Below are 27,446 nucleotides of genomic sequence, written 5' to 3'. Positions count from 1 at the left end.
TAATAAAAGGAAAATTGAAGATTGAAGAGTCCCAGCAAGTCACAGACATCCTATGGACTAAATGTGGTAGCATCTGGGCAGAGAATGTCAAAAAGGTATAATAAAGCTAAATCAAAATAGCTGCGAACAGGCAACTGTGTTTAAGAGTATGAAGGGAGGTGTTACATTGACATTTTCTGACTGTGCATCACTCCGCAAATCTAATGTTTAAAAATTAAAATCACTCTAATATTCCTTATATTACTACTGATGTGACTGTGAGCACTCTTAGGATTATCTGAATCAAGCTATTGTGCAAAACATGGCCAATTTTCCTGTGTGGGAAAACCCCGGAAGTCAGGAAAGCCTCTGTGTGATCAGTGGTACCAGTGTACACAGAACAAATAACATGGAATAAACTCCATGCATCATAAGCTGCCTTCAAAACCATTTGCCAAACTTACAGCTGGAATACTTCTGGATTCCTTTGAAGAGCATTGTGCAGCAGTCTTATACAGCAAGGTGTGACAAACATCAGATGGCTTCTGTGCTGTGCAATGCTGCTGTTTCCCAGTAATGTGGTTGCAGAAGGAAAAGGAGTGTAGCATTTGGCAGTGTTTCAGTAAAATGCAATATGTATTTGCTGCTTGATCTTGGGTTGCTGTTCTGCAGAGAGTTGGGGGGTGCTGGAATCCCAGCATTAGCTTAATGTTTCTGGTAGGCTATAAGTTGGTGGAGATGCACATCTGAGTCACTGCAACAGTGTAAGAGAAATATCCTTGAGACTGTGGCTAGCCTGCCTTCCTCTGTCTAGTCTCTTATCCTGTTGAGTTATACTTGATAATACAGAGCATGTTTATTGACATTTTCCCCTTCTCTGTTTGTCAAAGTTACCTGGGAAAGGTGGCTAACTTGGTGCTGCTGTGTGGGGCTTACTACCTTTGCAAATATATTTTGACCATTGTAGAATGGGATTAAATACCAAAGGAAAAAGAAGTTTTGATTAATTAAAGAAATACATCTGTGTTATACCTTTTTTCATTAGGTGTGTTGAACTTTCTCTTGTGGTTTTAGGTAAGAAGAATTGTCAGAACTCTTTGAAAGAACAAAGTTAAGCAGTAGTCATTGTTAGCCCATCATGTGCTTTCTGTAACCTCACAAATGTATTGTCTGCAATTAATAAATTGCTTGCTTCAGAGTGTAGAGCTTGTGACTTTATATATGGGAAATCTGCATGAACTTCATTCATTACACATCCCTTTCCCACTTTTTCTGTCTTCCAGGATAAAAAATGTATTTTTTTCCTGTGACTTAATTAAAACCAATTATTTTTGCTCCTCCTCTTCTACATACCAAAAGAATACCACTGAACAAAATAGCCAAACTTGTGACAGTGAGCATTACTTGAATGCAAAGATGTTTGGTAGCTGGAAGTTTCACTTCAGACTCCAAATGCCACAACATTCTATGTACCTGTGCAACTTTTTCTGTCAGGTTATTACATCGTCATTTTGTTGCAGAGGTGTTTACAAGCTGTTAGACCCATCAAAGAAAACTTGTTCTTCTAATGTTGGTTACAAGAAAGGGGTTTGTACTTTTCTGTTTTAAGACAGGATTTTCCTTGCAGTGGGCCTTGAGTACCTTAAAAATTTTCAGCTTGAGGAGACTTGGAGTAGAGATGCACCAAGTGAGAGAAGCACTCTAATAGCTTGCTGCCACCAGTTAGATAGAGTGTGTCTCTTTCAGGGGTATGTTCCTGCCACTTATTTTCTATTTTGGTGCTCAGTAGGTCCCTCTCCAACTCCTTTCAAACCTGGCACATAAAAGCATCTTGTTTTTCAGGTTGATTAGTGAGCCAAACTCCCTGGATGAAACATGGGTCTAGCAGGCATTGAGCTGGTTCAAGAAAGGGAGAGAGTTGCACAGCTAAGAACATGGCTGAGGAAAGAATTTGGGGAGCAAGTATTCACTCTTTGGGCTCAGTGACCTGTTGGATCTGCTTGGCTGCTCAGGAAATAAAGCCTTCAGAGGAAAGGTCTTACAGAGCCATTACTGAAACTTGTACTCACATTTGTTAAAGTTTTCCCAAGTTCTTACACTACCTGCCTGTGTAATTTAATTTAGCAGACAGTTGGCAAAATGCCCTGCATACTGTTTTTACGAGGTAGTAGTTGGTTACAGAATCATTAGCCCTTTCTCCCTCCCTGAACTGCATCTTAGTGGATCCTTGAGATTTAGTGCTAATTCAGAGCCTTTGCACACTAAATGTTGTACAAATTCTTGCTGAAAGGGACATGTTTGAAATCCCTTGGCAGATGCTCCTGGCTTTTTAACTCTCAGACCTAAACACTGTGGACTTTAAAGCTGCTTAATTCTGTCTGTCATGACTTTTGAATAACAGCGATGAATGCCATTCTAAGCACTCTGTAGTGGTTAAATCACGTCTGCCATGTTCTTTCAAAAAATAATCGCTGCTGGATACTGGCCAAGCTCAGAAAATTTCAGCTCTGAAGATGAACGTTTTGGCAACTTAAGACTGACTGAAATCAGCAGAGAAACTAATTTGCATTCTTAACTGTAGCAGATGTTGCTGCTGTTGCCCTGCAAGCTGGACAGCAGGCTGTAGAAGTAGGGGCCACTGTACCGGCATGAGATCTGTTAATGCTTATTGCTGCTTCTTCCTGCCCTCAGGCACAGGTTAGGAGTGTTTTCTAAATTCTGCCTACTGGTGTTGGTTTATGAGGGGCACCAAGTGTGTTTCTGTACATTCTTATGTCATCCCACGTAGATATGTACCTCCCTACACCTGCTCTGGTCTGGTGTCAGGAGCTGTACAGTAGAAAGGACACAAGTTACTTGAGGGAGTTAAAAGGGAGTCAGGATGGCCTTGTGTCAAACCAAGTCCCAAGACTCAGGTCTGGAAGTGTCTGGTCCTGAGCATCGGTGAGTCCTTCAATAGAGACTGGAGACCTACTGGAAGAAGGTCTAGACACATAATGGGGCCAAGGGCTGAACTGATACTCAGTGAAAGGTTCATGTGGTATCTCAGCTTACAGCATTTTGATAGCCTTGCCAAAATTCTTTTTACCTTGTGACAGAGTTTGAGATAAGAATTTGCATGGGAAGCCCTGGGAAAACAATTTGACTGCTAGCACTGGGCAAGAGGAAGCAGAGGAGGTAAGTGCGAGATCTATCCCAGCTTCTGTTGATGTCACCAAAGTTTAGCAGTGATGAGAAAGGCAGTGTTTCCACTGCTGCCTAGCAGTCTGCCATAGCCAGCTCCCTGATTTGTTTCTGTGAGGGAATGATCTTTACCCAGTGCTGTTATCACTACACTGCCATGTAGAATTTTTGTTTCAGTATAAGCACACACAAGAATTTGCCTTTTCTGTCTAATTAGCATGAGGCAGCAGTGGCAAATGTTAACTGTAGAAGAGCAATGTGCTGCTGGAAAGGCCAGCAGAGGTCTGATAAGAGAACCTGGATGTGTGAAACAGCATTGCATAGCTCAAGTGAAGTAACTATTCCACATCCTGTACATCTACACTGCTTTATATGAGCTTGAACCTATTCATTTATGATTGTGCCACTATCCCTTTTGGTGCTGTTTTGACTTTTTTTTTTTTTAAGCCTTTACAGAAAAGTGGTTCATATTGAAGTGAGCCTTGTTTCTTTAGATTAAAAATGGATACTATCACCACCAATTTTTCCCAACCAAAGAGTACCAAAGGGTGTTGCTTGAGTCCTTTTCCATCACTAGAAGTGCTTAGGCTGTGTTAGATTAACTGGGAGAGAATGACAGCAATGTCTGGGAGTGAATGCAAGGTGAGGCAATGGAGCTGTGGTCATTAGGGACTCCTGTGCATCTTGGGCATTTTGGCAAACATATGTAAGGGGAGAGACCTCATCTGGTGGCGTGCATTTGTGAGAATCTGGTTTCCATAACAACTTACTTCAGGCCTTCTCTTTGTGTTCCAGCATTATCTTTTCATATTGCTCCTAGAGCTTGACTCACCATAGCAGTGCAATGCATTTGGACAGCAGCAAGCTGCTCTTCAGGAGCTGGAGCACCTATTGTTACCTGAGAAGATGACTTATGCATCACAAAGATAAAGCAGGAAGTGACACACACATCTGTAGTGTCTCTATCTACTCTTCCTAGCCTTTTCAGTATTTGGTATTGTTTGACTTCCCCATAATGGAAACCTGCTGTCATTAGCTAAAATATGTGTCATCAGGGATGCTCACAGTTCCCATGTTGTCACTGCAGTTTCCTGGAGGGGAGAACTGACCCTCATGGTCCTGACTATCTTCTGCTGCCCTGTCCTCCCTGCTTTGCAGTCCATTCAACACAGGAGAGTCAGGACTGAATCAATGCATTTCAGTATAATCTAGTAAATAATTTCCCTCTGGGCAAGCTAGGTATTCCCAAGGCAGGTAAGGAGTACTATGCTTGCCTTTCTTTCAGCTCTTCAGAGCAGGTGAGTGTCGGAAGTTGTAAGGGTGCAGTCCCAATTGCCAGCCTTTCCTTTAAATCTTATTAAACATTGTCAAAAATTGCAGTGGTCTAGTTTTTGTGCAGAAATGAACACAGCCTGGGAGGAGTTCAGTGGTGGTGGCAAACATCATAAGTATCTCTGCTAGTTGGGAAAACGGAACCTGCAGGAAGACTGCACGTATTTTTCTTTCTGTTTCTGTTCAAGTAGCGCACTGCATTCAGCAAAGATCCATATTCTTGGCTGCTTGCTTGCTTTTAAAATTTTGATATAGCTTGGGGAAAATATCAATTTCTTCCTTCCTCCTGTGACTCCACTCTTGTTGGGAATTGAATAGTCAGAAGTAAACAGGCTTTATTTTTCTCTCTGGCATGTCACATAGCTGCAGACCAGTTGGCAGTCCTTTGCATAAGAATTTGGCTGTGTGCTAGAGCATACCTCTGATTTTCTAAATTTTTCCAACAGAAAGTTGTTACAAGACACAGAGGCTCTTGGAGGAAAGGTTTACAAAACACAGAAGCCTGGAAATCATGGATGACTGTCACAACTGCCAGTACTGCAGCCCTGTCATAGATGATGGTGGCATTTGGAGCAGTTGCATTTGCAGCCTCTCTGGGCTTTTACAGGAGGGTTGCTCCTCTTTTGCACTAATGTCTCCTTGTTCTTAAAGAAACCCCTTGGACTTAGTGAAAACCAACACGCAGAATAGAGCAAGGGCTACAAAGGCCCCTACATCTTCTATTTCCATCCCTATATCCCTTTTTGTTCAGTTCACTCTGTTTCAATGTTTGTTCACTAGGGAAGCTTGAATGCATAAAGGAGAGCGATGAATGAGGCTGGCACTGAAGTAATAAATTTAACTCTGAAATAAATGATACCTGTGGGTAATGGTTGTGTTCCTTGGTAATGGGATATAATTACAAGTACCACAAGATCTGCAGGACAAAGGTGCAATTATACCCCTCATGTCTAAGTCAGTGAAAGCATTACCACAATGTTGCCACAATTCAGTGGTGTAGAACAGAGAGCTTATTGGGGAGATAACAGCAGTTCAGCAAATGTTTCTTTGTGCTTTCTACATATTGGCTCCCCTTCCAAAGTCTTGAAAATGGGCCATATGCTGGGATGAAAATCCCCATAACAACAATGTGCCACAGTTGCCGTGGGATTACCAAAAGGTTCACTTAGTAACTACCAGGGAATGAGTACTGAGTGATAGGTCCACTTTATACCAGTGGACAGGTTATCATTTGTTGCTGCGTGGTTCCACAATAATTAAAGGCTACTGAATGATATTTCTTCCCTGTAACTCTGAGGGGGGAGTTGTGCCTTTGTGTCCCTGCATAGTTGCACAGTAATTACTGAGTAATGACTTATGGTGTGATGGTGTTATGTCAGGCTGCTTATTGTGTTCTCCCTCACTAGGCTGTTAATCAGAGGGTAATGTCCTAATTGTTGCTACCTCTAGCAGCAGGGTTCAGTTGTGTGTGACTTTCCTATTCCATGGCAATTATGATTGGACAGCAGGGAAGTGGCTGTGCTGAGATCTGCATGGACTGGGTACTCCGGGTGGCTGCTGAGTCTTGGGAGGTGTTGGGCTAGGTATTCAGCTGATGAGTATGCTGGAAATTGCCTGATTTGAGAATTATGCAGGATAACACCCAGCTTAGAGGTTCATGTATATTTCTCCTGCCATTTTTCTGTTCAGTGTCATTTGGGTGTTGACCAGTAACCTGGGTTAGGAAAAGGTTGTTTTGTTCACATGAAAGATTTCCCTGAATGGATAGTCCCTGTGTTTTGTGTTCTGCTTCACTTTCACTTGCATATTTACCTGTGTGGTGGATGACACGTCAGACTGGCCAAGCTGTCCTGTCTGCTAAGGTGATGTGTCCATACAATGTGACTTGAGCACTTGTCAGATATTGCATGACAGTTCTGCATCTTGTTTTTCTTGATGTCAGTTTATCTACTCCCACTCTGAACTGATTAAAAGCTGTGTCTCCAGTCCAGTCTGAGTTGAGCTTAGACAGCCCTTGAGAGGCATGTAACTTGAGGCACAGCATCACTATGGTCACAGGGGGCTTTCCTCAGGATGTGCTGCTGGGACAGCACCTTATTGTGTAGTTGTACTCAGGGCTATACCCAGGTCTGATCTAAAGCTAGCTGCAGCCACACCTTCCACTAGACAGTGGATCCTGAGCAGCTCTGGGGTGAAAGCCTGTTGAAAAAAAATGCAGTGTTTTTCAATATTTTTATGTTGGGCTTTCCTGTGCTTTCTAAGCAGCAAAAGGAAAATTAGCTGAAATTCTGGGTATGGTATAGTGCAAAAAAAAGCCTGAGTAAGCAGCAGCAGTATTTCAACAAAGGGGTTTTATGTTAATTTTAGTCCTGTATAAAGCAATGTAGTGTGAACCAGGCTGGTGACTTGCCCCACATCCTTGCTCATACCAGTAAGTTCTGCCTCATACTGCCGCTGTGTTTATAGGAAAGTGCAGCTTGTGGCTTTCCCTTGGGGCATCTGAGATCTGGAAGTTCTTTTAAAGATACCAGGCTGGGTAGTGCAATGTGCTGTTTGTTATTGCTCTGGGGACTTGATAAAACCAAAAGAAATAAAGGCATGAGCTACAGTGCAGATCTCTGTAGTCCCTGGGACCACACTCCTTGTGTGGGAGTATTTCAGAGGAAAAATCTCCAGTTATAAAGCAACAAGAAGAGCTTTGTCACATTCAAGCCCCTTCTCTCCTCTTGGAGGCTTGCTGCAGTGCTGCCAGATTCTCTTTTCCTCTGTGTGAATCTGGCTGTTTCTGTTTCTCAGAGTGATGGTCGCTTCTTTCTTTTCTTACATTATTTTTTTTAGTAAAAATTGTTACATTTGAGTCTTTGAAATTGAAATGCATTTCAGTCTTTCTTATATTAATTATTGATAAGTGGAGCCTGGGAGATGGAGATGAAGCCTGATGTGATTAAAGACAGTTTTTAATTTTATGTCTCTCACAGTGACAGGGAAATACAGTTTAGTGGGAGTCATTTATTAAAAGGGATTTAATCACAAGTAAGCAACTAGTGAGACAGCAGGGGGAAGAGGTGCACTGGTGCAGGAGAGCAGTCAGTTGGGTGGGGAAAGATGCTGCAGTGGATGAACTCTTCAAGCACATTTGGAGAGAGCACGTGGAAGCTGCACAAGCTGACTGCAAAGGCAAAGGAGCTGCAATCCAGCAAAACCACATAAAGGCAAAGCTGCTAAACTGAGACTGGCTGATGATGGCTCTCATCTCAGTAACATTAAAGTGGCCTTGCTATTAACCAAAACCCTCTGCTCTGCACCAGTGCAGAATCAGAATGATGATTCTCCTTTCCAAAACATTTATTGGCTAATTAAAAGGCAAGACACCATATGAATAAAGACAGACAAGGAGATTATATTTTCCTCTGGATGTGGGAGGGAAAATGTTCTGTGCCCTGTCAAGCTTGCTGAAAACTATGTAGGCAAGGTAGTGCATTTTGTATTGCTTTTGCTGTTGGTGATGAACAACATTATTTCATGTGGCCTGCACTAGTGAGGCTGTAGTTTACTCTTGGGTCTCTGCTCTCTGGCTAGCAGGTTATAAGGAAGATATATATATATATATATATATATTTTTTAATGTTTACTCCTCAAGCTCTGCTTTTTCTCAGAGAACTGACTAAATTAATAATCTGTAGTTTCTCTTGTGGCAGCATTGTCCAGGCTATTAGACTGGGACATCATGTGTAGTGACCTCACCTAAACCAATCAGCTACTGCCCTTCTGAGCTGGAGAAACTGTGTGGTTGCACCTAAGTTCAGTTCAGAATGGATTCCTACATTTTAATTTGAACATCACATTACTAATAATTTTTATATTACATGCAAATCAGAGCTTGTTTACTTTATTTAGCATGCTCTGGCCCTGGGGCTGCAGCAGTACTTTGAAGCCGTGGGGCAGGTCATTTTCTGATGAAACATGGGACACTGAGGTTTAGCTGGACAGATTCAAGTGAACTGTTGTGAAATTTTAGTGTGAATTCCTGTGTCATTTAATGATCTTAGAATGATGGCTAGCATTTATTATGGAGAGTTTGCTTGGTATCTCTGTCCTGAGATGGGTTTGGACCTAGCCAGAAGGCTTGCAATGCTCAAAAAAGCACTGGAGCAGTTGCCTCCTCTCTTTGTCAATAGAAACCCAGTCTAAAAAGATTGGTGTGTGGATTAATAGAAGTACGCTTGATACAAAACAAGGGAGGACAAGAAAAAGAGTTGCAACAGTGATTTTATCACTGCAACAGTGATATTCATTGACTGAAGGGATCAGAGATTGCTTCAGGGATATCTTCTTTCCTCACTAGCTGTTGTGTGTTAAAATTCTTCAGGGAGAAAAAGAAGAATTTTGTGTGGAGTTGATTATGGCTAAAAAATTTGAGGTTTGGGGGCTGAGACAAATAGTGATTTTGGATAAAAGGCCAACAGTTGAGTAGAAGGATCAGTGGGGACACTCTCCTCTAGAAAAAAAAAAACCAAAAAACTTAAGGAAGCTTACAGTTTGCAGTTTGGTGACCATCTCTCTGTTCCTTTGTGTCTCCTATACTCACGTGGGCTTCATATGGTTATCCATGCTATTATAAAAATTACATGAGCTGCTCCAGGGGTCTGAGCTTTCATTGGCCTTTCTATTTCTCTTGATAAGAGGTTCCTTTTGCTTCACTTTTTTTCCCTTCTTTTTTAAGAAAGAGAGCTTTAGTTTGCACTGCTTTTTCAAATTGGGAAAAGAGATTTAGGATTGAGTAAATTTCTACTCCATTTTAGTATCTATGATTTTCTAAGTAATGAACTTCATTCTTTCCAGGGTTGTTGTAAAAACCCAGTCCTTCCCAAACCTACTCTTTATGGCTGCCGGTATATTTGCTCTTTCTCTTGGGGCAGATTTTTAAACCACTTTTCCATAGCTGTTAGAATATAATCCCTCAGATCTTTTGTGGTATTCGTGTGTCCAGCAAGCAAACACTATGTTACTTCTCAGCAGGATTGCCTTTTGTATCCAAGGTAAAGGGAAGTTTCTTGCTCTGTTCTTTTCCCTTCATCATCCTTCCTCTCTCTTTGTTCCTTGATCCTAACTTAGTTGCATGTATGTTAGGAGTACTGCAAAGCAGTAGTTAGGGATGATGAAAATTGTGGCACCTAATGATCAAATGCTGGTCCTCAGAGCCATTCTTATAGGCAGACTCCTGACCAGGCTGCCTGAGACCTTCATGGAAGGCTGGTCTGGCTGGAAGGGTAGAGGTTTAGCATCAGTCATGCTGTCCTTTGAATGTGATAAAGACTTCAGCCATTTCCCCAGGGCACTAATGCAAAAGATTATAAAGCTGCTCTATAATTTTTGTCTATTCAGAATTTAAGCTACCATCAATCATCTGAAGTTTTTAGTGTCAAATAAGATAATGTAGCCAACTATATTATTAGGAAGAGATGTGTTTCTGAAGCAGTGAGCATCTGTGGGTGCATCTGAATAGCACTTAACAAGATATGCAATCTCTCATTGACAGTGCTATTAAAAGAGCTTCAGTTTGTGGAGGCAGACTCCAACCCAAGGAAGTTGTGCTGAGGCCATCTACTACTTCAACTGCAGCCTGAATTTTTGGAGGGAAGGGAAGGAGATAAACAAGGATAAAGACTGAGCATCACCTAGTCTGTGAAAATATTTTTCCCACTGTCTTAGCATGAAATAGCTCCAGTGGCTGAAGAACCTTGGTTGGAAGGTGGTGTGCCAAGGATCTGGTTAACTGGGCCTGATGATCACTCCCAGTGAAGCACACATCTCTGGTTTTGCTCTTTCTAACATGGCATTTTGTACTGATGCAAAGTCCTGGAGTGGTGGATAGCTCTGTGCAGATAGACTAACTGTGTGGGCAGCTGGAGGGCAAACTTTCTGCCCACTCCAGCATAATCCTTGGTGGAAGCTTTTCCTCAGTTGAAAAGGGGCCAGTCAGAGCCGCCCCAGTCTCTTCAGGGATCATGTGAGGAGATGAAAGGGAAAAACAAACTAGACACAGGTGGAGATGTGAGGATGTATGAAAAAGGAGGTACAGGAGGAGGAGGAGGCACGTGGAAGAAAACATTGTCAGAGAAGGTGCTGCATCCCATGGGTGGCCCACAGTGGAACAGGGATACCCAAAAGGAACTGCAGCTTGTCGAGCATGTGGGTAGGAGATGGGAAACAAGTAGAAAGGAAGGGAGAAAGAAAACAGTAAGAAAAAAGAAGCTGCAGCATGAAAGCATCATCTACCAATCCAGTCTCCTGAACTGTCCATCACCTCACCCATGGGGCTTGCTGTAAGTGTAATGTGTGCCCATGATAAGGGAAGGGGAGATTGGCTAGCTTGTGTGTGGGAAAGATGTGTTGTACTGCAGTGGACCCTGGGGAACTGCAAAGACTGAGATTTACTTAAGTGTCTGTTTAATTATTTGTCATCCCTGTTTACCAATGCCTGAAAGAGTAAATAAAAGTTTATGTTAATTGGCAATAAATAAAATTAAGTGAAATTCCCAAAGTCAAGACTCTTTTGCCCATGACATTTTGGAACTTACTTTTGTCAAGTGTTTCTTCCCCTAGGTTATTTATTACACCCTTCACCTCATGAATTGCCTAAATTTTAATAGGTAATAAGGTAGGTTCTTCAGTTTCAGAAGGCTCTATAATATTATGACTCTCTAGAAAGTTGTGGAGGCTCCAGACATTCTCTGATTATTTTCCCCTCCCCAATGGTATAAAAAAACAGCCTGCAGAGCTAATGCTAGGCAAGAGCTGAGAAGACATTTGCCTCCTTCACTTTGATGCTTCTTTTGTAATAGAAATACTACGTAGATTTCCTGTGAAATCTCACAGTACAATATGAAATTTTGTGCAATACTGACCAGAGGACAAAAAAGTGGGCCTCATTATGTTATGTATTAGAAAGTGACTTAAAGATAGTGACTGCACTCATTGTGCTTTGTAGTATGACAAGAGATACCTGTATTGATCTCTTAAGACATAAAAATGATGTATGGGTTGTTTCATGTCATTGATGCAGAGTTGCCTCTGGTAAACTGTCACAGGCATGGACTTAGGGTAACAAAGGGGTAGCATAATGACACTGCCACTGGCCTCCATACTAGGCTTTTCCATATGGCATTGTTGCTGAAACAAGATTTTCCATTGCATCTGAATGTGCTCAGGGCCAGGGCTGAGTTTGATATAAGGCTAATAATGAAAGAGGGATTATACAGACCCTTTTAGTTCTGTTTCCTTTCAGAAGCTAGAAGCAAAGAGATGCCAGTTTTATTTTTTAAATAATTTTGGTTGCTCTCTGAGGCTTTTGTTTTAAATATTGTTGTGGGAGCCCAGGGCATACCCTTGGCCTCCTTGGGGGTCTCAAAACCCCCCTGGCAAGGGTCTCAAAGACTTCTGAGTGAGACCCTGGTGTCACAGGTGCTGAATTCTAACCCCTGGGGGGAGTTGTCAGCACAAGGAGAATGGAAACAAGCTACCAAAATTAGTGAAGTGTAAATTAAATTGTTAGAACATAGATAAATAGGTTTTTTTGAATGTTTATGATAAGGGACATGTAGCCAAGATGGAGAATTTGGGGGGTGGACACCTTTTCCTCCTTCTCCATGTTATCCATGTTGGGTGACACGTTGGCACTCTTGGATTGGATGGGGTCAGGGCTGGACCATTTAATAAAATTGTATTGTATTGGGAAAATTTTGTAAACATGTAATACGTAGTACAAACTATATAAGATAAGCCCTGCCTTGACCAGGCAGATTCCACCATGGATGCCAGGCTGAGCAGACTGCTGCTGGCCAGGCAAAAGGTGCCTGAGATAAGAAATAATAAACAATCCCTGAAAAAAGAGAAAACTGTCTCCGGCAATCTCTCTTCAGCTGCTTCGGGGAAAACCAGGGTTTGAACCACCTTTGTGTCCCTCTGGGGTGATCTCGGGGCAAAGGAGAAACCCCAGACTGGGACATATTGTAAATTTCTCCTATTGAGTGTAGTCCTCTCCCATTGAAGCCAGACTCCTCTTGCTCTAGTGGATTAGAGGCACCATAGAAAATGCCACTTTGTTTTGTTTTGGAGTTTTTGTTTTCCTTCTAAAAAAAATCTGAATAGACAGATTAATCCCCAGCTATTATTGTAATAATGACCTTTGCACAAAAAAAAAAAAAAATGGCCATAAGGGTCTCCAGCTAGGTCATTTTGGAACCTCTGGTGCTGGAGGCTAAATACCTAGCAAAAAAAAAAAAAAAAAAAAAAAAAAAAAAAAAAAAAAAAAATCACTAAAAATAATTGGCTCCAGCAACAAAAAGAGAGCAGAAAGAAGAAAGGAGAAGTCAGCAGGTCAGATGGTGGAGTTTCAGGCATTCATATCTAAATAGTCTCCTGATGTACCATTTTGTTCCTAATGACACAGGATTAGGAGGGGAACATTACTGAGGTTTTATTGAACGCGTAAGCGAACAACACAGCCCAACTCCATCCTGTTCCCTCCTCCTTCAGCCTGTATTGTAAAGGACTTTAAGGATTTGGGAAGCCGGATTTAGCAGCTGAAAGTAATTTGCTCTCTCCCTTCCTCCTCCATCCCCTTTCCCATTGCCCCTTCCATTTCCTATTTCTGTTTCATTCAGTAATTAACCTTTTGAATAATCTCCTGTGCAGAGCTGGCTAAGCTGCTCTTCTATTTTCCTAGCATTGAGTGTCCTTAAGACAGAAGCTGGACCAAGTGTCTTGACTGATGAGTAGAGCTATCTGGAAGGCAGGAGACTTTAGTAGGAGCAAGAGGGCAAGAGGTGGTGGAAGGAAGGAGGGTTAGGTGTTCTATGACAAGGGGGAGAAAGTGTTAAAAGTTGTGCTGTGGGGTTTTTGTTCTTCATAGGTGGTTGTGCTCTTAGATTTTATGAAATAAGGGCCAAATCTGCTGTAACCAGACTGAAGCAGGTACGAGCTTGACCATGGAAAGGATTTGTTCCCCTAATTTCCTTTTTCTGCAAGGAGGAGCTGGTGTTTTTCCACTTCCATTAATGTTTTCTCCTCTACTGTGTTATTAAAATGTATTCTTACCCCTCTGTTTAAGTTATCTGGGAGCAGACTGATTTTATACTAATTTGTTCATTATTCTCAGTTGTTAGATATTTTGTGTGATTTGAAATTTAGCCTCTGGTTTATTTGAGAATGTCTTTTAACTGAGTATCTACTCCTAATTTCCCATACCATTTGGCATATGTCAATGATGCTGTACGATATTATTCCTATTCCTGTACCAGTGAGTTTAAACATACTACAAGAGATTTCATCCTTTTGCCTGTTCACAAATTGTCTATGAATATTTACCTGTAAGTCTTTAATGACTCTGGTACGCATTGCACACTGAGGTCTGTTCCAGATACCTGCAAGGACATTTCTGGAGAGAATGTGTGCATTAAGATATGACTGGGTTTAGGGTGTTCACAAGCTTTTTAGTGTTATCTGCTTTTCCATCTCTAAATAAACATCTCTATCCTTTCTGTCTTTGCATACAATTTCCTTCAATCTTACATACAATTCACCAAAAGAAAAAAAAAATTATCGTAAGCCTGTATTTTTGAAAGGAACCACCTGATCTTGCTCCTTCTTATTGAGACACTTTCTTCTTCTCTCCACTAAATGAGTTTCATCCCACTGAGGTGTGTGGTGCTGATTGTGTAGAGGGTACGCTGTAAAATGAAGTTGTGTTGCTGACTAATGGAGAAAGCACAAAGCAGGCATGAGTTCTAGGTGAATATTTATGAACAACTACCTTGTTTGCCCCTTAGTGGTGATCACATCCACACATTGGAACTGTAGGCAAGACAGCTGAGCTGGTGCGTTGTGGTTCAGTTCCTGTGCAAGAGAACAGAGACTTGCATGGGCAGGAGGACCCATGTTGACAAGCTTGCTCAGATGTTTATAAGCTGAATCACAAATTTACAAGCAAGGGTCTAACCTTGATGATGTAGGTTCATATATCGCCCAAAAGTGAGGCGTTTTTTTCCCAAGTAGCCTCTTCACTGTAATGTTGATCCTTTCTACTCTGGGCTATTAACATCTTTAGATCCAGCCCTCTGTAAATAAGGCTTTTTAGCAAAATAAATTTCTTATGAGTGCTTCCTCATGTTGTGAGTTTTTATTGTCTACATTCTGTTCAGAAATCTCTGGGAAGCAATGATACCCTGTGAAATACTCATCCCCATAGAGTTGTGTTACTGTTTGTAAACTTTCTGTGCAGCAGCTGCAACTCCTGCTTGGCACGGCTCTTTCTGGCATGCAGGCAGGATTATCTGAAGAACAGCAGTGGTATTTCATTGAATGGGAGGATAGGCTTAGGGAAGGAGCAAAATTCACTTCATAAAAATTAAAAAGTGGGTGCAGTGTCAGGATGGGAGAGAGCCTGGGTGGGGAGTCCAATTAATAGGAGGTATTCAGATGTGTTTAATGCCTGTAGATTCACCATCAGGTTTCCCCATTTTCTGGTAAAAAGTCAGTAAGAGGCCCCTTCTCCCCAGTATTAGTAGTCTGAGCTCCCAATACTATGGTTACTAGGTGCTGTAGAACTCATTCTCCAGTGTCTGTGGAAGCTGCTGCATAGTGATGTCAGAGGCTTCCATGCACACAGACCTCACAGCAGCAGGTGTAGCTCTGCAGGACCAGGTTGTACAGTGCCTGTCCAGAAAATTCGAGCTGAGAGTCAGTCATCTCCTCTGCAGAAGGTGTGTCCTTGTCAAGGAGCTGTGTGACCAGGTCAAGGAGGTATATGAGGAAATAAGTAGGTTACATAGCATTCTGAGTAGAAAGAAATAGAGAGGATAATCTCCAAGACTTTACAGACACAGGAGATGCAGGTGGGCCCTGCACTGCATCTCACAAGAAGTCAGAGAGGAAAACAGTCACTCGCCATAGAACTTCTATTCCTCCTGATGACTTGACATTAAAAATAGGTTTAGTGCACTCCAAGGTGAGGAGGAGATGGGTAAAGCTTTGAGTGTAGCAACTGAGTCCCCCAGACCTGAGTGAAGTGGCAAGCAGTTGAAGTTGGTGACTCCCTAATCCAGGGCAGAGAGGCACCCATTTGCCACCCCAAACTGGTTATCCAGAGAAGTTTGTTGCCTGTATTGGGCTTGAATCAGAGATTTCGTGGGAAGGTTGTCAAGGCTTGTCAACACATGTGGCTGTTCCTCCCTGTTGGTCTTTCACATGGGTGAAAATGATACCAAGGGTGAATTGCTAATTGTAAAGTTTGATTGCAGAGCTCTGTGGATGTTTGTCAAGGATCTGGGTGCTCAGGGGGTTATCTCCCCACTATTGCCAGTCTGGGTGAATGGTGAGAGAAGAACTGAATAGGACAAGAGACAATGGGCAGAAAATAGAACATAGGAAGTTCCTTCTGAACCTGAGGAAGGTGACCAAGCACTGGAACAGGTTGCCCAGAGAGGCTGTGGAGTCTCTCTCACTGGAGATATTCCAGAAATATGTGGGTACAATCCTGTGCAATATGTTCCAGGATGACCCGGCTTGATTTGGGAGGTTGGACCAAATAACCCATTGTGGTTCCATCCAATCTTGCCTATTCTGTGATGCTGTGAAGTGACAAATCTTGCAAAACTTCAAAAATTTTTTTTTTTTCTGCATGCAAAATAACTCAGGGAAATAAACCCCTTTCACATTTTAGAGCCAATTGAGAAATAATTTATTATATTTATTTTTTGATTGCTCCCCTGTGATATCTAACACAAGTACTCCACATAATCCTTAAGATTTGTCTGATGTTCTCTCAGCCAAATAGGAAAGTAGTATTTTTTCCCTGCTCCCCAGGTGATCATTTTCTGATGTGCTCTTGAATGAGAATGTAAGATCCTTGGGGGTAGGAAATTATACTTTTGTTTTGAGCCTGCCTGTAAGAGTGATTACAATAGCCATTGTTTATAGTGTTACTGGTAAATTGTTCCTCTCTAATTCATAGGACTGTCCCTGCAAGGAACTAGGTCTGCTTTTCTTGGTGTTCTGTCAAGACATTTGTGATACTTTTGAGCTCAAATTGTTGGAAGACTTTTGCTTTTGCTCAGCCTATAATTTTGCTTCTTTTTTTTTTCTTCATAGGTAAGTCTTTGGGCTTTCTAATTCTCCCTGATTGTCTTTAAAGTAATGGTAAGTTATTTAATTTGAGTGCTTTTTGCAATATCATCACTATGTAATTTGGGTCGGCAGCAAAACTGCCGTGCTTTGTGCTTACACGTGTTAAAGTTGGGAGGGGAAAAGAGAGATGAGTAGACATACATAGCTTGTTCTGAATCCTAGTAACTGTTAAACATCTTGATGCCATCAGCATAGCTGTGATAAATACCAGCATCTCACTGTAATTAGCATCCGTCAAGTTTTGCCCAAGTATCAGAACATCCTGTCACCCAAATGGTATTGGCTACTGCTTCTATGACTACCAGAGAAGGAGGAGAGCAATATGTGTGCTGGAGCTGAAGGAGTGGTTATTTGTCTGGGAGGGTTTAATTAATAAGACCCTGGCACAGCAGTGCTTTTTGTTGCAGTTTTGGTAGAATGTATCTGTTGCAAATAATTCAGAAACTGTTATTGAATGGCAAGGAAAATTATATGTTCATATAGGATAGGATATTAGTTAAGTCACTGGGATTTTTTGTTTGTCAGAAGCTTAATATGCCCCCTATGGCAGCTGTCCTTTATTGTGACAACTGAGTTCTGCTGAAGGTCTGGTAAATCAGAGTAAAATTACAATACCAGCATTCAGTCTGGGCTGGATGGCCAGCAGGCACCATGCTCAGGTCAGCCTCAGTAGACCTCAAATGGTTGATGGAAGGCAGGGCAGAGCTATTTCAGCTGGCATTGAAATATGTGATATTAGATGGGTAAGCAGACTTTTTCTCTCAAAGAAATTTTCAATCCATGTCTTGAGCTTTGTTCAGACTTAAACAGTGTGGGGCTTTTTCAGAAGTTATTGCTGCTTTTGGGATAAAATTCTTCATTTTGCAAGTAAACCTTATAGATTGCCTCTCAGTTTCTGCCCTATGTGATAAAATGTACAAATGACATATGTCTAAAATGTTATTGATATATTCAGATTATAAAAAAGGTTAAATTTACAGAATTAGCAGTTTAATGTTCATGTAAATTGCTCTGCTAGAGATTATGTCTCTCACCAATGATTTCACTTGCATCTGGTTTCTGATTAGATATTCAAATTATTAACTTGCTTCTAAAGATTGGTTACCTGGCATATTGACAATGATGTTTGTAATCCAGACATAATCTGACAAGGAGTATGGCCTAAAAATAATTTTTGAAAAAGCCTTATTGCAATTTAAAAAAATCCTTTTGCTCAGGTAGATATCTCATTTAGTGTTTGAAGAGACTAGGTGGAAATGTGGGCTATTCAAGTCCTGCACAAAAATATGTTGTGATTTGAGTTTTTCATAAAGTGTGTAATTCATGTCAGGTTTGATGCTGAAGTCAAGAGCAAATATTTTTCTTTTTTTTTTATTGGTATCTTTTTAGAGTGTTATATGGTCCATAGCCCTCACATCTAGAGAAAGAAATAGAAAAAACTGAGCAGCTTGTCATCTCCCCTAGAATTTCAAGTTTCATTAGAATAAAAAGGTTAGAGACACTGTTTTCAGTATGGCACAGGACAGAACTATGTTGTGTGACAGTGAAGGGAGAATAAATCGAAGTTCCTAAAATGGCACTGAAGACTAGGGACAAACCTCCTTAAAAGCACCTCAGCTGCACATGAGATTGTCTTCCCGAAAATCAGAGGACTCAGGGATTTGAGTTTTTTGAAAATGGGTCCTGTTTTTTGAAAGCTACTTTTGAAAACATATACTGCACATTTAAAATAGGTCATTCTGTACATACTGAACAGACATAAAAAGCATTGTGGTTTTTCTGATGTTCAGGGTACTGTGGTTTGTTAGTATTTGTGCATAAGCGTCAATCAAGGGAAAAACTCAGAGACTGGTGGGGGTAATTTTTACTCATAAGTGTGTGGGATAATTCTCATACAACGTAGAATACATGGAAACCTCTGAATTATCTGATTCAGCTTTTTGTTAAATATTCCTTCATAAATTTGCAGTGTGATTTGGGTTGCTTTCCCTTAATCATCAAGTTGTTGATCGTTGTCTAATTTCACTTCTCTGAAGTTTTAAAAGCCCCTCTTTAATTTCCAGTTTCAGTGTGTTCATGGCCAGTTAACATCCATATGTTCTTACGTCAACATGATCTCTTAGTTTAAAGACCTCTTTTTTCTTACTGGTGCTTAACCATCTGATGTATTTCTAGTTCCTAATTGCATGCCCCTCCACTCTTTTGCCATCTTTTTTTTTTCCCTCGACTTCCTGTGTGGTCACAGAGGGAACAGGGAAGGGACTCCAAGAGATCAGCTGGGCAGCACCGTCTTGACAAGGTTCGAGGCAGCCATGACACAGCTGAACAGATTTTCACCTCAAACAGCCTGCTGTATCAAGCTTATATGGGAGAACTGGGCTATAAAAACTGCAACTCTGTGCTTCTGAAACAGTGCTAAAGTGGCCAGATGGATGTCAACCTAGCAATATGAGAGCTCCCAAATCTGTGCAGTGACATCTGATGGCATATTTAGTGCTGGTGCTCAGATGGACTTTGCTGCAATGTTTCTTGAACACAGCTGCTAGTCTGTGAGTTTTCTTTATTAATGAATCACAAAGAGGCACTGGGACTGAATGTATAGTTATAAGTGATTGCTTTGCAAATGTATTTTTTCCTCTTTGGCTTCTAAATTACCTGCTTAGTATTTTAGGATTTGCAAGTTGATGGAAGGGTTATACCTAAGGACCATTTGAGCTTCTGGAAATCTCTCCCATAAAGAAGTTCTCTGTAAACCTTTTAGGGGTGAGTTTTGTTTGGGGGGGATTCTGTAGATGTCTTTCCAGAGCCCGTCAGTCACTTTATGACCATATGTTGGCATCTGATGTGAAGATGGATTCAAAAAAATATGCAAAGCGTGGTACCTGCTTATGCCTTTAAAGAGGTCATGAATCTTTAGCATCCATGCTTTGGTTTATTTTGTATCTTTGAATTAAGTTTTCTGAACAGATGTTATGCAAGGCCTTGAGGTGTAGGGTATGAGTTTCATTGAATTTCTTGTGTCTTACACGCTATCGTGCTTCTGGAAATATCTCCAAAATATTCATTTGAGTAGTTGCTTTTATTTCTAAGGCTCAAGGCAACTATTTCCTGACCATCAACATCAACAAATGGCTCCTGCAGTATATTTACTTATTGCTTTATTTACACACAATTCTACTCATTTTTTTAAATACTGCTTTTATTTCCGTCTTAAGTTTACATATGATAATGGTATTCAAGCACAGCAGTAGTATCCATCCATTCTGTTTCTTATACTCTTTTCTGAGAAAATTGTGTGAACCTGTAGAAAAACTGACTGCACAAGCATTTCAGAACAGGACAGGGACTCAGGAAAAAATGCCTATGTTCTTTCTGAAAGTTTGTGAAGTGATACAGTCCTAGACAAAAGTCATGGTATGAGGTAGTAATAAAAATTTGCTCTGCTGGATGAATTACACCTCAGAGACTTCTTTATGAGAGACCATGGGATGCATGCTGGATACTTTCCTTAAGGGTGGAAGTAAAGATGTGTATTAGGTGTCCCAGTATTGAGGTATTTCTGGGATGAGTTTCTGAATATACCTGGCTCTTCACTACTGGATCATACATGCTGCTGGTAAGCGTGGATCAGGCAATTGGTGCTCAGTATGCCATATAAATTTACTGAGACTAATCGGCAGAATCTTTTGCCAAGTATCTAATGTCTGCTTAGCTGTTTCCTGCAGAAGCCAGGTGGGCACTAGGCAAGAGTTGTGCATTAACAGTGGGAAGTGCCAGTTCAGATTGGATCATGTGCAACCTACCAAGCACCTCAGCCCCGACAGAGCCGCCACTGCTGTTTGTATAGAGGTATTGTTCTACCACCACAGTGGCCTGAGGACTCTTGAGACATCTCATTGCTGCTTGAAGCGCAGTGTTTTGGCAGCTATGTACAGCAGTGAATAAGTAAACACAGGCAGTGTCAGTGTGGTGGCTGAGGGTTCATCCTGGGGCTAGGCTAATGCTTTGCCAAAAAGTAAGGAATAAGATTTTGTTGACATTTCTACATCTTCCACTTAGTTGAAGTACAGGAAGGTGAACTTGCATGTATTTGGGATGACAACATTACATGCATGGAATTAGGATCTGTTTTCCCATTTATCTCCAATTTAGGCCCTGCAGTTTAAGTTGTGCATGGTCTTTAGTGATTCTCAGCTTCACATTTCTAAGCTCTCACCTGAGTGTGTCTTGGAGGATGCACTAAACTCTGACTTGCAATCAAGGCAAATTTCAGAATCATAGAAAGTTTGGCCCACAACTCCAAAGATGGCACTAGCTGCACAAAAAAGTAGGATGGGCCTCTGAGTGTCTCTTCCCAGTAAGTGACCATGGGCATAGCAAATTATTCTAAGACTTTCAGTAGCTGCTATTCCTTAGTACCTGGCATCAGCCAAGTAATGGTGTAGCTGTGGGTAGGAGGGCTCCTGCACAGGCCACATATCAGAGGAAAAGGAGTGAGAGAGGTCAGCATCTAGCATTTTTTGATGTGCTTCATTTTTGTCTTGTGTCATTCCTGCTTTCTCCTCTTGCCTGTTTTTTGCTTTCTCTTTCATAGCTGTAATGTCTGTTTATTAAAATAATCATTTTTTCTCTGCATGAGCTTCTGTCATTAGATGAAAGGTCATGGATATAATATGAATCTGGAACAATAAACAGAGTGCAAAATGGATTGAAATATGCACAGCAAAGGGTTACCAATTAAAAAACACTTTGCCAAGCTTTCACTGAACAGACAGCCGTGCAGCCTCTGATTTTTCTTTGCTTATAATTAGCTGCCATTGAAACTTAATTACTTTCATGACTGAAAGAAGTGAAAATTAAAATTAAAAAAAAAAAGGGAACTACTCTTTTACGTGAAAAGTTTCTGTGTAACCTCCCTTCCATGAGCACAGAAGTCCAATTCAGGTTCTTCATATTTGGAAATTAGAGAGGGAAAAGGGATATGTGAGTAAATCTGTTAATCTTGCATGTGTTTTTGGGTTACTTTGAAAGCTCTGCCTCTGAACTCTATATTCCAAATGGATATAGATATTTCTTTGCACTTGAGGTTCCTGATGTGCCAGTATGATGTGAAGGATAGGTTCTGCAGAAAGCCAGAAACCCTACTCCCCATTCAAGAGCATCTCCTCAGATTCCATGTCAGTAGACCGTTCCCGCATGGTTCAGACTTTTCCTTCAGGAACTTCCCTCCTCTGTCCTGAGTGCCTTAAATGTTGGTGGTCTTCATGACTTTTCTTTCCTATCCAGCTAGCTGAATTTTAAAGTTGATTATTTGGAACTAGGTTTCCTGAATTAATTCCTTTCACCTTTTTAGCTTTTTCATGAGAGAGATGTGAGTTGTTACAGTGCAGGAATGATATGTCTACATATAAGGGTTTCCCTCATGCATTCCCTTGTATTTTGCTAGAATTTCTTCTCCAGTTAGAGCACCCATGAATCACAAATGTATTGTTTTGGGCTGCTTCTATATGCAAGTGACAGTATAGTTAACTCCCCTAAAATTCAATCCTCTTGTGCTATAACAATATGGATAAGCCATAATTTCTATGGGGGGTGGGGGAAACCATCAAAGAACTAAAGGTTGGGATTTCTAGTCCTGTTTTTTATTGATGCCCCCATTTTTAGAGCCCTGCACTTGAAAGTTAAAAAAGTAGTGTTTCCTCTTGGCAGTTCTTGCTCTGCTTTCAATGGAAAAAGCTTTCTGTGTGTTTTCAAGTTGGGCATCTGGAAAAGTATGCATGCTTTCAATTTTTCAATACTTGAATCAGTATTCATAAGGGACTGTGTGCATCTCCTCTGAGATTAGCTGCAAGAATCCTGGAGAGGTAGAAATGAGTAGAGGGAGAAATGCCTTCTCTACACAGGCAGTAAATTAAACTTCTCATGCAAAGAAGGCAGGCATAAGTCTCTCATTCCTACTATTCACCCAAGATCCATGAATCAAGCAAACAGATATTTTCATCTGTCATGTGATTAATAATTATATCAGTAGACTATCCACTGCAGGTGAAGTCTTTGTATATTTAAGAGAACATGACAGATTGTGTTAATTCCAGGCAAAATACATGTTCCTACTCCTTCAGCATGAGGAATAACCTTCAAAATGCAAATGAGTTTTGTGCTACAAAAAGCACAAGATCTTAATGGTGATTTTTGAGATAATGGGAAACCTTTTTAAATCTAACTGTTGTATGAGGACAGCATTACGTTTAGGATTTCCTTTCTCCTTTTGGCACTGTTGTATGGAAATTCTCATAAGAAAGAAGAGTTCTGTAAGATTTTTTTTTTAAGTAGCAAATGGGGAAATGCTTTAATAGGGCAGAGGAGCAATAGGAAAACTTAGTAAAAATGAAATGGGCTTGTTATATAAACTGAAGAACCCAACTGTTGGGAATGGTTATCACTGCTCAAAGCTGAAACCAAATCCTACAATGCAGACTGGTGGGAAATACTTGTTCAAAGAGAGGAACATTGGTAATGGGTTTAGGGAAGCAATTGCTCCATGTGAGAAATAGACACTGGTAGCTTGTGATATTTTTGTCGGGGAAGAAGCTGGGTTTGTATTCTTAGAGGCTAGCTACTGGTTTGGTGGTTTTTTGTTTGTTTTTTTTTTTTTTACCATGGCCTTGCAGGAGAAGAACATGCAAGTATCTGGACCACCTATCCATCCTCTGACCTCTGCAGCCAGTGTTATTAACTACTGATGGACATATGTAGTGACATATGGGTTCATTCTTCCTGATTACAATTCTGGCACTATGTCTACAAAGTTTTGGACAGATCCATTAGACCTACTGGTAGGCTGCTTCCAGCTTTTTTTTTTTCCTAGACAGAGAGCTAAGTGAGATATCCCTAATTCTTCCCAACAATTGAAAAAGAGCAGCCTGATATTCAAGGAGCCAGGCTCCCTTTGGGCCAGAGAAGCATGGGCACTCCTATGCCAGACCAGTAGGGTTCTTGGGGAAGGTGGCTGGGGGAAGCTTGTGGAGGGCCAGGAGGGAAGCACAGCAATTTCATTTCACTTGGAGTCACCATGGCAGCAAATTACTTCTCCCTCTTTCCTCCACCTTGTTTAAAAAGAAAATGGGGAGTAACAATGGCAAGCACAGCCTTCAGCTAGAGTGAGCAGTAGAAACTCATTTACAGCTGAAAAATATATAGAAAAGAAGTCAGGAAACCATTGAATGATTTGTAAAAGGAGCATAGTTTTCTTGTTTGCTGCTCCATTCACTGTCTTCTCTGTTAATCTCTGAGAAGAGAGACAGGCCATTTTCTCAGCCAAGAACAATTTACCTGTGTGCTGGCACACAGTTAAGAGCAATTTAAAAAACAACAAAAAAAAATCACATTCCAAATTAACATTTAGCTGGTGACATTAAGGGAATTTTTTTCTTCTTCTCCCTCCCATTCAGAAATTAGAAAGCGGGATCCTTCTTGCTCCCTGAACGGATCAGAGGAATATGTTGCATACAGAGGTGGGATGTGAGGTGCCCTGAAGGAATGAAGAAGCTCATCCATGCAACGCATTTATGGGTGCTGAGTCCCATGGGTGCATGCTTGAGACATGTTCCTAGCACAGAGAATCTGGCCCTCTGGGCATATTGGCACCTCCTTTGTCCCAGTAAAGTGCTTCTGTGGCTGGATGCAGCTGCACATGGGAAAAGTGTGGGGTGTGTTTGAACTCCCTCCTGCCATCTTGATCCCTGTGTATTTCCATTCAAGTGCAGGCATTACTCTAAATATTGAAAACCCCCATACTGGAGCTTTTGCACCAGTGCTGGTATTGTGACTCTGACATTGCAGCATTTTTTTGCATCATTGTAGTGTAGATATTACTAAGGAATTTGTGCTTTGGAGGCTAGGCCTATACTTCTTCAGCCATGATTTTCAACAGCATGATTGTTAGCTGTTTTAGAGAGAATGATTATAACTAGAATTACTTTTTGATATGCAGCAACAGTCTTGGATCAGTGGGTGAGAAAGCTGTTCCTCCCCTCCCATCCACCTCTGGAACTCCCATAAGTATAGCAGTGAAGGCTATAGCCAAGGAATCATGTGAGCACGTAATTTCCAGCTGCTGATGCATTCACCTTTCCTCTGGCCTCTGTTCAGCAATTCCATAAAGTGTGTATGGCTGCAAGTTGTACTGGAGGTAACAGGTTCTCCTGATTCTGCAAATTGCTCTTCAAAATCATGACACTGTCAGGAGTAGAAAACTCATCTCCTAAATCCCACAACCTTATAGGGAACTGAAGTTACATGAGAGTCTCCCAATCCAATGACTAAAGCATCTCTTTGAAGCTATACTTGGGACAGGATTTGGCCTGCTGCCAGTTCCAGCATCCATTTGGCTTATGCGGTCATGATCTGACACAACATGTATCCCAGCCTCTGCAGAGAAGTTTGGTGTGATGATCTCAGGAGTCACAAGGTGGCTGCCTTGAAAGAATGGTATGGCCTTTGCTATCAGAGCTTTCTTGATTTACTGAATAAGAAAAACATCTTCCACACATATCAGCATCTGTAGGAATGCTTAGAGCAGGTCAGGTTAATCTACTGGTCTCTATTGGTGGAGATAGCATATGCTCTGAGACTGCCATGCTTCACCTTCTTCCTGGGTAAGAAGGGTGTCTCCTACTGCCTGCCAGCTCTGAACTCCCTCAAACCCCCATGAAGTTAAATACCTGACATTAGTCAACCAGTGACATGGAGATTGGTGAAGCTAGCAGAAAGGAAAAAAGCCAAGGTACTTAGATTTTGGGAGATCCAAAAAGACCAGTCAGCACGCAAATGTGTGGAGAGAGTGTTGGGAAGAATGAAGATGAGGTGGGATGTTACACAAATAGAAAACTTGATGGGAGAGGGAGAGTTATTTTCAACACCTAATACAGAATGGATCAGCATGTTATCAGCTGGAAGAAGATACAGTTTTCAAGTAATCCCACCCTCATTCCTCTCCCATGTGATGCAGAGAGGTGGCAGCAGTGGTTCCCACTCAGAACATCTATCTAGAGGCAGGTGTCCCTGGCTTACTCTTATCTGTTCATATGGATGCAGCCCAGCTGCATTCTTTGCTGAAGTGAATGCTGTGGGCCAGGTGGAAATGCCTTGTGCATGGCCAGCTGGACCACTCCAGTCTCATACATGCCTGCCCTGCTCCAAAGTGCCTCTGTTGACCTGGCTTATTAGCAAGTGGATTCTTCACCCATTCATTTGCAGCAGGATAAGCCCTCCTATATGTGCATGTACTCATCTTTCAACCCCCACTTTCCTGCAGAATACCACTTTAAACATGTGAATGGCTCTAGAAGTAATCCTCCTGCTAGTTGTGTATAGTACATATTCCCTCTCATCCTACGCCTTCCTTCTCTATTAGACAGCACCTATCCCCACTTCCTCAGAGCAGTCCACCCCATCATCTATTCTGCTGCTGTACATGTCATGTCTACTTTTTTTTTTTAATTTAATTTAATAAAATGAGTGTGTGGGTTGATTTGCATATTCATGGATCACTTGATTAATAATTGATGAGAAGGCCTGGGGCAGGTGGTTGAGAATAAAAAACATTTAGCAGAGAGCAGAGTGAAAGGAACAGATCCCTTGCTGGCACATGTCCACAGGGGGAAGAACTGCTGGGGGCTGGCAGGGAGGGAAGGAAGAGAGGCAGAGTCAGAGTAGATGTAGAGCTGAATGTCACCAGTGGAATGTAATTTTGTCGATTTAAATAATTAATCATGTCCTCAGAATCAGTGACATTTCGGTCCCAGGGGCTTTCTCCTTTGCCAGAAGAGTGGGAGCAGGGAGGTTGCTCTCCTTGGGATGGGAGATAAGGACAGGGCAGAGGTTATGGGGAGTCATTTGATGGGCTGATACTTTTGCTGGTGAAAATCTTGAGAATTTAGAGAAAGCAGCTGTTTGGTACTCTAAATCCAGGACTCATTCACAGACCCTGCTGCATTGCTGTGGGTCTCTGATAGAACCAGGGGGCTGAACTGTGGTGAAGTGTGAGATGGCATGTTGGTTAGACCGGATTATTGTTCTGTGGAGAGTGGAGTCTGGAAATTCCTATTCCCTTCCCAGTCTGCATCTGTGCTCAGCACTCAAAACCAGCTTCCCCAACAACTCCTGCATGTGTGGTTTATGAGTGGAGAAATAGGGAGAAGTTCCATATCATAATCTGAGGGAAGCAGAAGTGCTTTAAAGGCCTTTTAATGACAAGCTGCTGATTTCAGATGTTGCAAGACTTAGTTTCTAGGACCTTCCTGGCAGGAGGGATCAGCCATCTGGGAGGAGAAGGATAAAAGAAAACTAGGGGCACAACTGCTTCTTGGGATCTCATTCAACAAAGCAGGAATGTTGGCTGCCCATCTCACCTCCCCAAATCCCTACCCTTCCATCCCTTGAAGACTTAGCAGTCATTTGACATGCCAGATGTAAATACTGCCAGACTTAGGCTTAATGAACCTCCAGGGTTTAAGGGCAAGAACGCAAGGTATGGCTTTAGTGATCTGAATACGTACATCTGTCCTGAATACAGATGTCCTGTAGTGTTTGTTTCAGGATTTGTTGCTCCTTTTCTACTAAACGTGCTGCATTTTGCATGACTTGGGAAAAAGACTTTCAGTTTGCTCCCTAGAAATTGTAATCAGTGGCATGAAGAATTACTGGGAGTGATGAATACATCAATGCCAGCACAGCAGAGGTAGCGAGACCTGGCTAAGCTGGGA

General features: G+C 41.5%; 1 protein-coding gene and 1 long non-coding RNA gene across 2 annotated transcripts in view; both read left to right on the top strand.

Moving 5' to 3' along the window:
* The window catches only part of LSAMP (limbic system associated membrane protein), a 986,958-nt gene that overhangs the window by 308,471 nt on the left and 651,041 nt on the right, over positions 1-27,446 (top strand). The gene's annotated exons all lie outside the window — the stretch shown is intronic.
* Positions 15,207-19,218, top strand: LOC306802225. Its single transcript, XR_013774310.1, has 3 exons — positions 15,207-15,313; positions 16,645-16,692; positions 18,926-19,218. It is a non-coding gene; the product is annotated as an uncharacterized lncRNA (long non-coding RNA).

The sequence above is a fragment of the Erithacus rubecula genome (assembly GCF_903797595.1).
Source record: "Erithacus rubecula genome assembly, chromosome: 1".
Lineage (NCBI taxonomy): Eukaryota > Metazoa > Chordata > Aves > Passeriformes > Muscicapidae > Erithacus > Erithacus rubecula.
This window is presented reverse-complemented; position numbering and strand designations above follow the sequence as displayed.